This window comes from Pseudorca crassidens, chromosome 9 (assembly GCF_039906515.1).
Source record: "Pseudorca crassidens isolate mPseCra1 chromosome 9, mPseCra1.hap1, whole genome shotgun sequence".
NCBI lineage: Eukaryota > Metazoa > Chordata > Mammalia > Artiodactyla > Delphinidae > Pseudorca > Pseudorca crassidens.
The window spans coordinates 62,223,776-62,237,501 of NC_090304.1; the positions used below are offsets into that span (position 1 = coordinate 62,223,776).

The following is a 13,726-nucleotide window of genomic DNA, read 5'->3' on the forward strand; positions in this document are numbered from 1 at the left end:
AACACAGCCACTTTAAATTGAGGTAACAGATACACTGAATGGTTAAATGACAGGCATGCAAATCACACTATCAATAAATGGCTGATACGGGACTTGAACTTAGGTTTTAACACCCTCAGTTCTTATCAGCATAGATCAGTTTACTACCATTACCATTTTTTAACCTTCTCAGATTACTTAACCTCTCTCCCTTCCAAGTTCTCCACTGCATTTTGTCCTTGCAGTATGTGCAGTAGTGATATAGACCTAGCACTGTCTCAAAGGCTGAAATGCTCAGGGCCTCACAGTGGCTTACGGTGACGCCTCACTATGATGCTTTTTAAAAATCACGGCATATTAAATATAAGAGGGAGGTGGTTAGGGCTTCTCGTGTTGTAATAGGAATGCAAGAGGGGAAAAAAAAATCAATAACTCTCGGGAATGAATTTGCTTTTATGGTACTCTTAGCCTTGTGGTCCACTCTAGTAAACGGCCTAGAGAAAAATAATCACATGACAGGTTAAGATACTCTGATCTTAACGTAGGCATTGCCGAATTAACTAGAACGTGAAAGAACTTCTAAGGATACCTGATTGAAATCTTTTACTTCCATGTTGCTTAAGCATACCCAAGCAGAAAAATCTCAGCTGGAAATAGAAAGTCTTTTAAATTGCACTCTCAACATGCCTAATACACTTCTATTTTCCAAGGTTTTGAAAAGCAGGATTTATACAGCACAGTTACTCAATTTTTTTTTCCAAACGTTTTTTAATGGCCTAAGTGCTTTGATAGCCAATATGGAAGTAGCTGAGGGAGGGGAGGGTACACTGTTGAGAGGTAAACCTGACACAGAGGTGCCCTTCAGCCATGGAGAGGAACTGTGTTGGTGGGCTTTGTGGTGGTAGAATCTCCTTACTGGCAGCAAAGGGCTTCTCCTCTGCAAGCAATGCCTATTCTTTCCCAGCTCATGGAAGAGGCAGAGAGGATAGATAGTTAAGAGTATAAGATCTGGAGTCAGATCTCCTGGGCTAGAATCCTAGCTAGACTGCTTTTTAACTAACTGTCTGACCTTGATCAGGTTACTCTACATGCTGGACCTCAGTTTTCTCTTCTGTAAAATGGGTTTGAGAATGGTATTTATGCCATGTGGTTGTTGCGAAGATTAAATGAGTCGGCTTATGTGACTAACATAAAATAAGCACCCAATAAATAATCATTAGCTATTAACTTTCTTCTTTACCTAAACATATTTTTATTTCTGTGTAATGCTAAGCTCTGTCCATATGTCAGATATTTATCATTTCACTAGTTCATAAGCACTTCAAGAATCTGATCTCCATTACCTTTTCTTCATCATATAAGTATTTCATTTGATTCTTAAAACAATCCCATGAGGCTGGGATGGTTGTGCCCATTTTACAGATAGGAAACTGAGACCCAGACTGATGTACCTGTGATTATGCAATTAGATAGTGGCAGGGACAGGACTAAAGCATTGGTCTTTTAAGGAATATTCTTTTGCTCTGTTAACACCAAAGAATGTTTTTTACAGATTCACTTCTTGTCTCAACTCTTTTAAGATATCAAAATGGCCCTAAAGTAAAGCTCCCTGGAAGTTTGCCCTCTCATTTCCTTCCTCTAATCGATACATCTCCACTGGGTAGCAACATCTTTTAGTCTGTTTGCATACGTGTCTCTCTGTCTCAGCCTCTCTCTCCTTCCCTACCTCTCCCACTCCCTTTTTTCTCTTTTCTTTCTCCCTTATCTCCACCTCTCTCCTTTCCTCCCCCTCATCTCTCTTTCTCTCTCGTTCCCTCTCCTACACACACGCGCACAAGCACAAACACTCAGAAATATCTTATTGGTCTATTTCACATGGAAGGAGAGGGTAGTATTAATAATGACTTTGAGGTTTCTAACTTATGTGAGACAACTGGGGTCAGGTGAGAGCCAATAAGAGGTAAGCCTGGATTACTAGGGCAGGCAAGGGGCAAGGATTAGATGAAAAAGCAAAGGAGGGCTTCCCCGGTGGCGCAGTGGTTGAGAGTCCGCCTGCCAATGCAGGGGACACGGGTTCGTGCCATGGTCTGGGAAGATCCCACATGCCGCGGAGCGGCTGGGCCCGTGAGCCATGGCCGCTGAGCCTGCGCGTCCGGAGCCTGTGCTCCGCAACGGGAGAGGCCACAACAGTGCGAGGCCCGCGTACCGCAAAAAAAATAAAAAATAAAAAGCAAAGGAATAGAGTTTGGATTAAGAAAAACTAGTATAAAGAAGGAGACAGTCCTTGATTCTAGTAAAGCTTATAGGCAGGGAACAACAGCAATTAATAAAAAATCTTGCTGGGGGACAATAAGTGGGTCTGTGTCTGCTGCATTAATTATTTACTGAGTAAATTTGGGAAAATTAGTTAACCTTGCCAAGCCTCAGTTTCCCCTCTTGTAAACTGGGAATCATAATAATGAACAATAATGTTATCAATCTCTTGGGATTATTGTGAGGATTGAATGAATTACTTATACATAACACTTCTTAGAATAAGTAATAATAAATAAATGTTGGGTGTCATCAATATTATTATCATTATCATTAATACCATGAATGCTATCAGGAAGGAGAAAGTACAGAAGGCTTCCAGGGTAAGGATGATAAATATCTGTTTGATACTTTAGGCAATAAAAATCTACAAGGAGAGAATAATTTTTATTGAAAGAATATTTACAGCTATTTGTTAAGAGACTAGAGAGGTAAGTACTGCAGATGCAGGGAGTTCAGGTAGGATTTATTTACAAGAACCAGGTGATTTTCTGCTAGAACAAGAGATAAATCCAAGTCTCAGAGTCATGGAAAGCATTTAATCTCAGCGCTCATGAGGTTCTGGCCTATTCATCCCAAAATGAAGTTGCATATGGAATGCTAATACATCAATGGCAAAACCCCCAATTAAATGAACTAAATCATTTGAAATTATACTATGAAGTCAAGACAGTAACAGGTAAACTATTCCAAAGTCGAAAGTCCAGCACCATCATCACAAATAATGGGTTTCACCAAAATAAGCCTTGCAAATTTGATTTCACTGAACTATGTTGATGTGATCAAAGGTCAGTTAGCATGGGGATTGCAAACACTTAGAGTGGGGTGAAGCTTTTGTGATATTCAGTTTTACAAGCACTGAGACTTAAATATTACTCCTGTGCAGAAATATAATGTTTTGTTGTCTTTAGGATTTTTTTTAAATCAGCAGTCTTTCCCCATAAAAAAGTCAAAAAGCAAGGCCCTTAATCATGTCATATGCTTTTCGATGTCCTTTTACTCAGCAATAATTTCATTTAAAAAACATTTCAATGAACATTAATTGAACAGAAACTGTCAACTTTCCTTTCATAACGAAAGGAAAACTGCTGTGATGAAGAGTTTCTAATCATTATATCTAATTAAAAAGTTCATCCCTAGGTTTCTCATTTTTAAGTCCTTTCAAATGTAACAAAAGAATTGCTCTTTCAAAAACAGGAGACAAAAGCACAGCCATTAGGTAACACTACTTCTATGGTAAAGTCACAGAACTGGAATTAAAGAATATTGGCCCAAGCTATTGTGATGGAATTAGGAAAATTACAAGAATCAACCAAACCTTGGCCTTTATTGACCTATGTTTCTTAATACAGAAAAATCCCATATTGTACCATCAGTGGGGGATTGAAAAAGAAACTGTGATTTAAGTCTTCTATACAATGGAGAGAGAAAAATGGGCTCTGCATCCCAGCTCATGGGGAATGGGATGTGACTCACTATCCTAATATGAATAAAAGTAATCTTTCGAGGTCCAGAGCTAGGAGCAAATTATCATTCTAAATAAGTGAGCCTTTACCCTAAGGTCCAGATTCACAAGCAATCTTTTACTATCACCCTCCAACTTTCCAGAGCCCAGTGGAGAAGCAAGGGGAGAATCCTAGATAATTATGGGAGATGATCCATCCACACATGACTGTCTCACTTGCATGATGAGTAAGAGGATGGGAATGGTTTGGAAAGCCTGAATGCAAACTGCAGGACTCTGAGCAGACTGCATTAACCATTTCTACTTCCAGTTTATATGTTTTAAGAATTTTAGGGTGCTACGTGGTGATCAAAGGAAGCAAGTCTGTTTCAAAGTGCCATTTGCTGGATGGTCAACAGGCAATGGTAAACAGATCCATCATTTAGCAATGCGTTTTATAAGGGGACTTCCCTGCTTTTCATTAACAAGGATCAGCAAGATCACTCTTGGCAACTAAGTTTACTCATTCTGATAATATGCAATGTAGCCTCTAACCTATTACAAAACAGTCCTCACTAAAAGCTGAGTATCTGCAGCTCTGAAATAAGCAAATACTATTAAATGTCAACTCAATTATGGCCTTCGCTGAGCAAAGGGAACAATCTTCCTAATGGATCTTACCCTTCCTTCCTGAGTTCTTTCTAGATTTTTGCGTCTCAGGGAAAGGAGGGTTAGAAGATTGAGCAAATATCTTTTTGCAGGACATTTTTTCATATAGGAACCTTTTAGATTTTATCGATGTCCTTCCTTCTGCCTTCAGTGTACTTGCTTTTCGAGAGGTAAATACTGTGTACTGAAAAGGAGTGAGAAACATAAAGCCCTTGCTCTGTTCCTGACAAGATGTGTATGACCAAAACTAAGCCTTTTGACTTTTCTGAGCCCTTATTTTCTCTACTGTAAAACAGAAATAATAATCCTTGTTAAACCAGGGATCTTAGGGGCTCAAATAAAAAAATATGGAAAAGCTTTGGAAACATAGGGAGTATTATTTTTCTCTGTGAGGGAAAGAAAAAGGGATTTAGCATTTACTGAACATCCACCAAATACCAGGTACAACACTAAGCTCCTTCTGTACTAGGGCTTTTAATAAAGTAATCCCATGATATAGGCATTGCGCCCATTCCACAGGCAAATAAAGGAGGTGGAGAGATTGAGTAACAGAGCTAGGGTCGCAGAGCTTGTTATTTGTAAAGACAGAATTCAGTTCAATTCTGTCTCTCTCTAAAGGCAATGCTCAGCTTCCAGAAAGTGAGAATTATGCTTTTGGTAAAACAGTGTAAAAATGCAGGAATTGAGAGTGAGTCAGCAAAAGCTTGAACTCTAACGCTGCCACTCAGTCAGTGTTGCCATGGGTAAGTTGCTTAAGTTCTCTCTGAAGTTTTGTTGTCTCATCTGAAAATGGGGAAGACTAGTGACTAACCCACACAGTTGTTGTGAAGATTTCTAGAAAAAAATGCATACGTAGCACTTAGCAGGATACTCGTCGCAGGGTTAGCATTCAATACACATCAGTTATTATTGTTCTATCATTTAAGAAAAATTTGTTAGCAACCAGCTCAGTAAATGATCCAGGAAAATCTCATAATTCCTTATAATTTACTCCGAGTATTTTGAAGATGAGGTAGATTTTATCACATACAACTAAACATTGACTAAAATGACTGGAGGTCAGCTGGGTGAGCTCAGATATATCAGATTAAAGACATACATCCAATAAGATATATGGGGAAAAGATAAAGATAATACAGAATGAATGAGGTCAGGAAAAAAGAAGGAATACTGCCAAATAAGACTAAATGGGTGATGCATAAATCTTAAAATTAAATATGTTGACTGACAGCTAACCTATAGTCTACCTGGGTTACCCATTCATATGTTGTATAACTTACATTAATAACTTCTCAATGATATGAGACATAAGGTCTCCTCAGTGAAAGCATTAAAAAGTCAATATTGAAATGCTAACTTCTAAATATATACTCCCCCTTATCTATTTAAAAACTTATTTTAAAAGGCTAAAAAACACGAGTGTGAGATTTTTGTCCTTATGTTATGACTTTTATATCTGTTTAATTTATATTCTGAAAAACAATCTCAGTTTACAGATAACCCAGGGATCAGGGAGGTATAAGGGTTCATCTAAGAACAATAGGCCAACTTGGGTTTGAATATCGGCTCCACTGATAGTTAGGCAAAGTTCTGTGAACCTCTCTCTTCATCTGAAAAATGAGAGTAATACCTTCAGTTTCTCAGAGTTGTTGTGTAGATTAGGTGAGTTAACAGGAACAACTTTCCATCCCAGCTAGCACCTAGTAAGCGGTCATCGAAGTAAGTAATTTTCACTTAGTCTCCTTCTACGTAGTTTAGAAAACATCTCTATTTATTAAGTGCCCACAAGGTTCTAAACTCACTCTTAGGTATTGGTGAAGCATAACACAGCCCCTGACCTTCAGGATTTCACAGACCAGCTAATCATTTCACTAAATTGACATCACATACTATAATGGAGTGAACATGGAGTGTAATGGAAAATAACACAGTTAAGTTGGTTAAGAGTCTAGGGGAGATGGGGAATACGCAGACCAGAAAAGCTACAGACAAAAAGAAATATCGTTGAGGCTGGATGGGCAGGGGTAGCCAGAATTCCACAGAAAGACAGAGGAATAAAGGGTTTCCCAGGCTCAGAGTATTGGTTTCGAGTAGAAAGACTTCCCCAGTGTAATGCTCTGGATCTCCTTCTCCATCCCCACAAGGAGAAGGAAGTTTTGTGCTGGCTAAGTTTGTAAAAAGGAACTGGGGATGCTCAGCTCACTTATTCCTCTTGGGAGCCGGCCAAGCTGCATGAGCCTTGCATTCTCTCTTGCTATAAGGTAAGCTTAGCAAGGCAGACTGTGGCTCTGCAGAAGTTGGCAGTTTGGGGTATGGGGGTAAACCAAGAGTTCAGAGGCTTTGGGTAAACCCATTTTACAGCCTGCCATAGCCACTTCCTCCAACCTAGCTTTTAGCAATAATAAATTTGATTTAAAAAAAAATCTCTATCAGAATCTGGCACCTCTGTCTTATCTGGTTTTAATCTTAAAATTTTTAAAAGGTGCTAATTACTAAGCCTCCTCAAACTTGACAGAGAATGAAATTTGGAAACAAGAGAGTGCACATAGTGTATTCAAAATGTGACACTATTTTTTCAGGAGAGTAATGTACTTAGGAAGGAAAATGGAGGAGAAACTGGTTTTAAGGTTTAAAAGTTGGTCAGTCAGTGGGTTATGGGGCTTCTCTGTCACTTTAAGGAATTTGGACTGTATCCCATGTGCAGTGTGACGCCACTGAAGGATTTTAAGCAGAATGACAAGACATTTTGTGGGAGGAGGGGGTATTAGAAATATTCTGACAGCTTGAAACGGATGGGTTTTGTGGTGCATTGGAGGCAAAAGGCCAGTTTAAAGACTGTTCCAATACTCCTGGTAAGATCCTTGTGAATAGATTTAGTCCTTGATTCCCTATTGATTTCTAAATTCCCTTATAATCTAAGAAATATAAGACAGAAGGCCAACATACCTTACTTTGAAATCACAACTTTAAAACATCATAAAGGCCCAGGGCCGGAGGCTGGGGGGAAGCGGTGCACAATGAGAGTTCCAATAAGAGGGATACGCTAAAGCTCAGCTGTTGCTGAGATGAAGAGATGACCATGTGACCAATCTAGAACTCATCAGAAATAATCACACCTAATTTAAAAAGCATTGTCTAAGAGACAAGCCAAATTTTCCCAGTCATGCAATAGTTAGATGTTCTGCAGAAAAAAAAGATACAAACCTCCTGTAAAATACCAGCTTCTCCCTCCTTCCCTGTGCCGACATCATCACCACCAGAAAAAGAATACGCACATAATAGCACCTATATAACAGACTAGGACATAAAGGGTTCAAGAAAGATACCACATGACATGATTCATCTAGTGATGTAATCCTGTAACCAGATAGGAGGCAAGTTCTAGTGGACAGAAAGCAGCACTGAAAAGTCACAGCTGCCTGCCTAACTCTGGTCCAGGTTCATCTGCTAAACAAGCACTCTGTTTTTAATTTATTGAGTAGTATGTGTTTATATCTTAAAGTTATTATGCATAAGGAAAAGTGGGTAACTTGAGCTAGCTTTTTGAAGAACATCTCTTGTTCTCTACCGTAGAAATAAGAGATGAAACTTAGGAATGCAATATCCTATTTCTTTATTCAGCAATTATTTATGAAGGACTTATTGAATGTCACCTATCGTGTGGTATAAGTGACAGGTCCGTCCTCCATTCTGTTGGAGAGAACAACTACACCAGACACACGGGACCCTGAGCTTGGGAGTGAGGGTTATCCTTAAATCATCTTCAATTGTCTTCCAAATTTCAAAAGAGGCTAAAAAGTTTTACTCATTCCAGAATTTGACATCTTTACTCCCATTAAGAAATTATGAAGTCTTAAGAAGTTAAAAAAAATTAAACAGAGCTTCCAGAATATCTGTAAGTAAATTATTTTAAAAACTACATTGTTCCTACTTCATTCTCAAACCTATTCAATTTGCAGAGATCCATAATGATTATATTTTCAACTGTGTAGTGACCTAAATAAGTTTAGTTCTCTGACAACTTCATGCTTATCAGCCTCTCATAAGTCAAGTCAACATCAACAAATGCAGGCTTACATATGAACCTGTAGAGAACAATGAAAGGAGTGGCCCTTTGGGGTCAGACCTGAGTTCCAACCATAAATCTGGTCCTTGTTAGAGGTATGAACTAAGGCACGTTACTTTTCTTCTAAAAGTTCATTTATTCATGTATAAAATGGGGATGAGATGACCTACCTTCCTGCATTATTTTGAAGGTTAAGTTAAATTAAGATAATGGTATATAAGAAAAACTTCACAAATGGTAGCTACTATCATAATTTATTATAATTATGTCATTCCCATGAAGCACATGGTAACATTGAATGCCAGGGCTATCAAAGAAATTAGAGATCTAGGGTCACACTGTTTTCTTTCTAATTCATGGCTGACTGTGCTAATTTTTACTGTCTTCTTTCCTGAGGGGCCTGATGCAGCCTCACCATCCTTCTTAGCACCATGGTCCATAGCGCCATCATGAATCAATCTGAGTTGACAGTCAAATGTATAAATCATGGTTTTTGTGTTCGTTTTTTTTTTTTTTTTAACTATTCTAACTTCCTCCAGTTGAGAGGTAGACCCTAACATTCTGAACCTTGACTAGGGTGATTCAAAGAGTCCAGAGTAGCCCAGCTACAAGTACCCAAGTTTCCTGACCTCCAGTTCTGTATTTTTCCACTGCAGCACACTCACTCACTCACTCACTCTCCTCTGAGTTATGAAATTCAAGCATGAGTCCAAATTGGAAGAGACAGATCACTTAGCATAGCCTGTCACTATGTGATTTCTGCTGAGGTATGAATTAAACCTCGGCCCTTGCAATATACAGTTACAGACTGATATGAAACAAGGAACTGTTTAGCAGACTCTTCATTCTCTCTGTCAAGGCCAGTGCTACCATGGGGTCGACAATACAGTAATTTTAGTGATGGGATAATGGACATTATGACAGGCTGCTGCCATGATAGCTACAGGCAGCTCATAATAGGAGGATACTTTCAGATACTACAAAATATGATTTATCAATTTCTACATCAATTTAGTCAATTGGTCTGGAATATATGAAGGGACTATCTGTTCCCACTGGCTGAAGTTTATTCCCCAAAATACAACTCATTCATTACTGTCTTGAAATAAAACTGAAGCTTAAAGAAAGAGTAACTCTTAGAAAAATGTTTGTTTGTTTTCCAAAAACACTCTTGAAATTTAATCAGCAAAATAACCGGCATCAACTCTTAAAATAAAAGATTCAGAACGAACAATGGACACATACCTATGGCATCATTTTGTTACTTGAAGTTTAATGGTAGGAAACTGAGAGAGGATTCCATTTTAAATGGTCTCAATTTCCTATATCAATTCTCCTTCATATTTGGGGCAATTTCTAATAAATCCAATAAATGGCGTTCCAGGGATATACTCATGATCTCATAGCTCAACTGAAAAGTAAGAAATAAAAGGGGGCAAGGAGACCATAGGCTTCAACCATATACTCTAAGAAATTAAAATAGTTTTCTTTAGGGTCAAATGATTACTTTATGTCCTCCTCGACATCCCATCCAGACTCTCTTTACCTGGTGACTTTCCTAGGTAAATGATATTCATCATCTAACATATTAGATTGTATTAAATTTCAAATATCTTTCTCATGAAAGTATTAGACAGAGGGGTCAAGACCAGAGCTGAAGAGAAAGAGGAGGGTCAACATCGGATATTTGGTGAGCCATGATCTATTGCCTTGTGGTAAATATCTGGGGACTTTATTAAGATACCCTTCCAATTTCCAACTTAAACACGAGGTAAATTATGAGCTCCCTAATAAGATCAAAACTCAGCCACACAAGGCCACCTTAAAGGAATGAAAGAACATCCAGGCCAGCAGAACTAATGACTACATTATCCTCTCTAAAGAAAAAACTGTATCAACCAGAAGTTTGGGAGGAGGTTTGGGGTCAAGAAGGGAAGTAAAGTAAAAGGGAAGTCAGATGGTTAAGCTTTTGTCCATCAATCTAGGACCTTACTGGTGGGAAGGAATCTGGACATCTGAGTTAAAGTAATTAACAAATTTTGAAGATGGTTTGACCCCCAAAGAAAGAAATCCAATACCTGGAAGTTACCCTTGACTTCTTATCTGTCTCATTTTGTTATATTCTGGCTCAAATAAACCCACGCTAGTTAATCCATCTTCCTGCTCTATATCCAAAATATATCCTCAATTCACACAGTGGATCTTCACAACCACTGCTACTCAGTCAAGTCATCATAATCTCTCCCTTGGAAGTACTGCTGTATAACATTCTAACTAGTTTCCCCTCCTTCCACAGCTCATCTCACTATGTACATTAGATCATGTCATGTCCTTATTTAAAATAACCCAATGGCTTCTTGTTGAACTTTGAATAAAATTCAGACTCACTTCCACAGTCTCCAAAGTCTACATGACCTGGCCTTACCTCACTCTCCAACCTCCATTCCTGTCCTTCTTCCCCATATTCTCTTTTTCCACACTAGGCTTCTTCTGTTGCAGGAACATATCAAAGTTGTTCCTACCCTAGGGTCCTTGAACATGTTGTATTTTATTTGTGACATCCCCTGAAGATTGTCGTAAGATTGTCCCCTTTCCACCTTCATCTTTTAAATATCAATTCAAGTGTCTCCTCCTTACTAAGGCCTTCTCTTACTTTACTGTCTTATCCAAAGAAGTCCCACTTCCACCAACCTAACCGCCATATCACATTGCTCTAGTTTATTTTTTTTATAGTATGTCACCATCTGAAGTAGTCTTATTTGTTTGTTAATTTTATGTATTTCTCAATATAAGCTCCAAATCTTGCCAACTGTATCTACTGCTATATTTTCAACTTTCTAGAATAGGTCTGAACATCAACAGATGATCAATATATCTCTGTGAATGAATAAACAGATGAATTTTATGAACATGGGTGTTTCACTTCATCTGACACTTACATTTTTCACTGAAATAAATGATTTTGTCATAATGTGATGTCATGTATATTTTAGCCAATCTGAGTCAGCTTCTTAGTCCCAATTCCCTCTGGATACTTATCAGAATGGCTATCTGGGATTTAAGAGAGACAAAAATAGGATAGAGGGACCTGATCACAGTATTACCTAAAGAAGTACCCCTCTAGAATGCCTTGTCTAACACCACTCTATTTCCTCTTTACCAATTTTTAAAGATACCATTCTTTCAATCATTCAAAAAATATGTCAGGCCCTATCCTAGCAAGAAAGATGCAGAAATAAATAAGGCATGGTTTGTGTTCTCCCAAAGCTTCCAATATGGTAAATGAAGCAGAAATGTAAGCAAGCACACTATTAAGTGAAAAGCAGGACCACAGAGAAAGAAAAGCTTAAAGAAGATAACATTTGAGATGATCCTTGAATGATGAATGAAATTTTACCAAACACAGAAACAGGGAGAGTCATTATAGACAGAGTGATACATAGAAAAGATTTGGCAGGAGACTGCATGGTGGCTTCAGGGAATCAGGGAACAGTGAATGGTGGGGTGTGACCAGAATACAATAGGAGTGGCTGGAGATAGGGTTGGTAATGCAGGTTGGGGCCAAATTGAAGACAACTTCTAATGCTTTGCTAGGGAAACAAGTTTTATTTTGTAAACTAGTGTTTGGCTAACTATGTTTCGGGAGATACTGGTAAACATGTATCCATGAAAAAGAGATTTCATCATCACACACACTTAAGAAATGCTCTGCACACTCTACTTGCCTTTAGGAGATATAAAACCCCAAAGGCTTTGAAAAATCCTATAATAAAAAAATAAACAACTGCTTAACACGTTATCCAATATAAACGACCCATTAACATTTCCAGACATACTAGCCTTCTCCAGAAGTTAGAGTACATTTAAAGTGAAGCACTACCTTTAAGTGATCTGGAGTTGTTCAATTATTTAAATTAATGAATGTTACGAACGGAACTGAGTGTAGAGATAAATTTGGCGACAAAAACACTTAGAATGGATGGAAGGAATCTGGGAGGCCACTGATGCTTGCAAATATCTTATGTGAACGATAACGCACATCTATACTCAAGCCCTGAGAGTGTGAATGTAAAACGGGAAAATATCTGAGACACTCTAAGATAGAATTCTATATCAACTAGTCATCAATTAATTAGTGATCGCCCTGGGTGTAGAAGGTGATGAAGCTAACGAAGACTTCCTGATATTCTAACATGGTAAACTGAGTGAATTGTAAAACAGGTTTGAGAGCAGTGCAGGGTAGGAAAGAAGAAGAGTAATGAAAACTCGGCTGAAGCTTCTGCACAAAAAGGGATCAGGATCATCATGTCAACTGTTACCTGTTTTTGACTCATTTATTGGAAAAATAATAACTATAAGCCTACAAGGAACTTCCAGTTATGCTAGGCTCTTTCATAAACTCAAGAGTTTCTGTCCTTAATCTACCTACAGTCCTCAACCAGTTTTCCTGTCACCTTTCCATTCAGTCCTTTGAAAATGATATGCTCTCTTATACTAGAAAACAGCTGCCCTCACATTACTGATATGTTGGCTTCACATTTTTTTTTTTTTTAGAATGGCCAGAAGGTGCTTAGTTTTGATAAGGGAGTCCATAGAGTTGTTGCATATGGAAGTTTAATTCTAAATATTGGTATAAGCAATATAATAATGGTGTGGTTTCAAAGGATACAATTTCATACAATCATTCTAAGATATTATGGTTGACTTGCAGGAGCAGACTGCCTGCATTTTAAGACATGTGGATCCAACTCAACCTTGAATATGTCTACATACAAATTTCATAAAATTCTTAACCGTATATAAACATACTATAAAATAGACAGGAAATTTCCAGAATATTTCCCTTCCCCATCTGATCAGTTAGATCACTCTTCCTCTTCAACATCTCTTCCTGTCAATTTAATGACCATACTACACTCCTCAGCAAATTCTCTGTTTACACAGTCAGATGGTCTGCCTACTTCTATCTGTTGTACTAATTACTTTTTCATCTGTCATTCAATTCAATCTTGCTCACCTACAGCAACGTGAAAACGAGAGCATTCAGCTCTTTTCCTTCTAGAGAACAGACACAAGGAAGAGTTACAGTGACAGGAGAAAAATGGGTGTAAATCACTCATGAAGATGATTAAGAACAACCCTGCTATATTTAGGGTAGGTGGAAATTTCTCTTACCAGGACTTTTATTAATTTAATTTTACTTTTGGCTGCATTGGGTCTTCGTTGCTGTGCATAGGCTTTCTCTAGCTGCCGTG

General features: G+C 38.1%; 1 protein-coding gene across 20 annotated transcripts in view; it reads right to left on the reverse strand.

The window, feature by feature from the left end:
- DLG2 (discs large MAGUK scaffold protein 2) overlaps positions 1–13,726 on the reverse strand; it is a 2,011,757-nt gene that overhangs the window by 783,707 nt on the left and 1,214,324 nt on the right. The window lies entirely within an intron of this gene.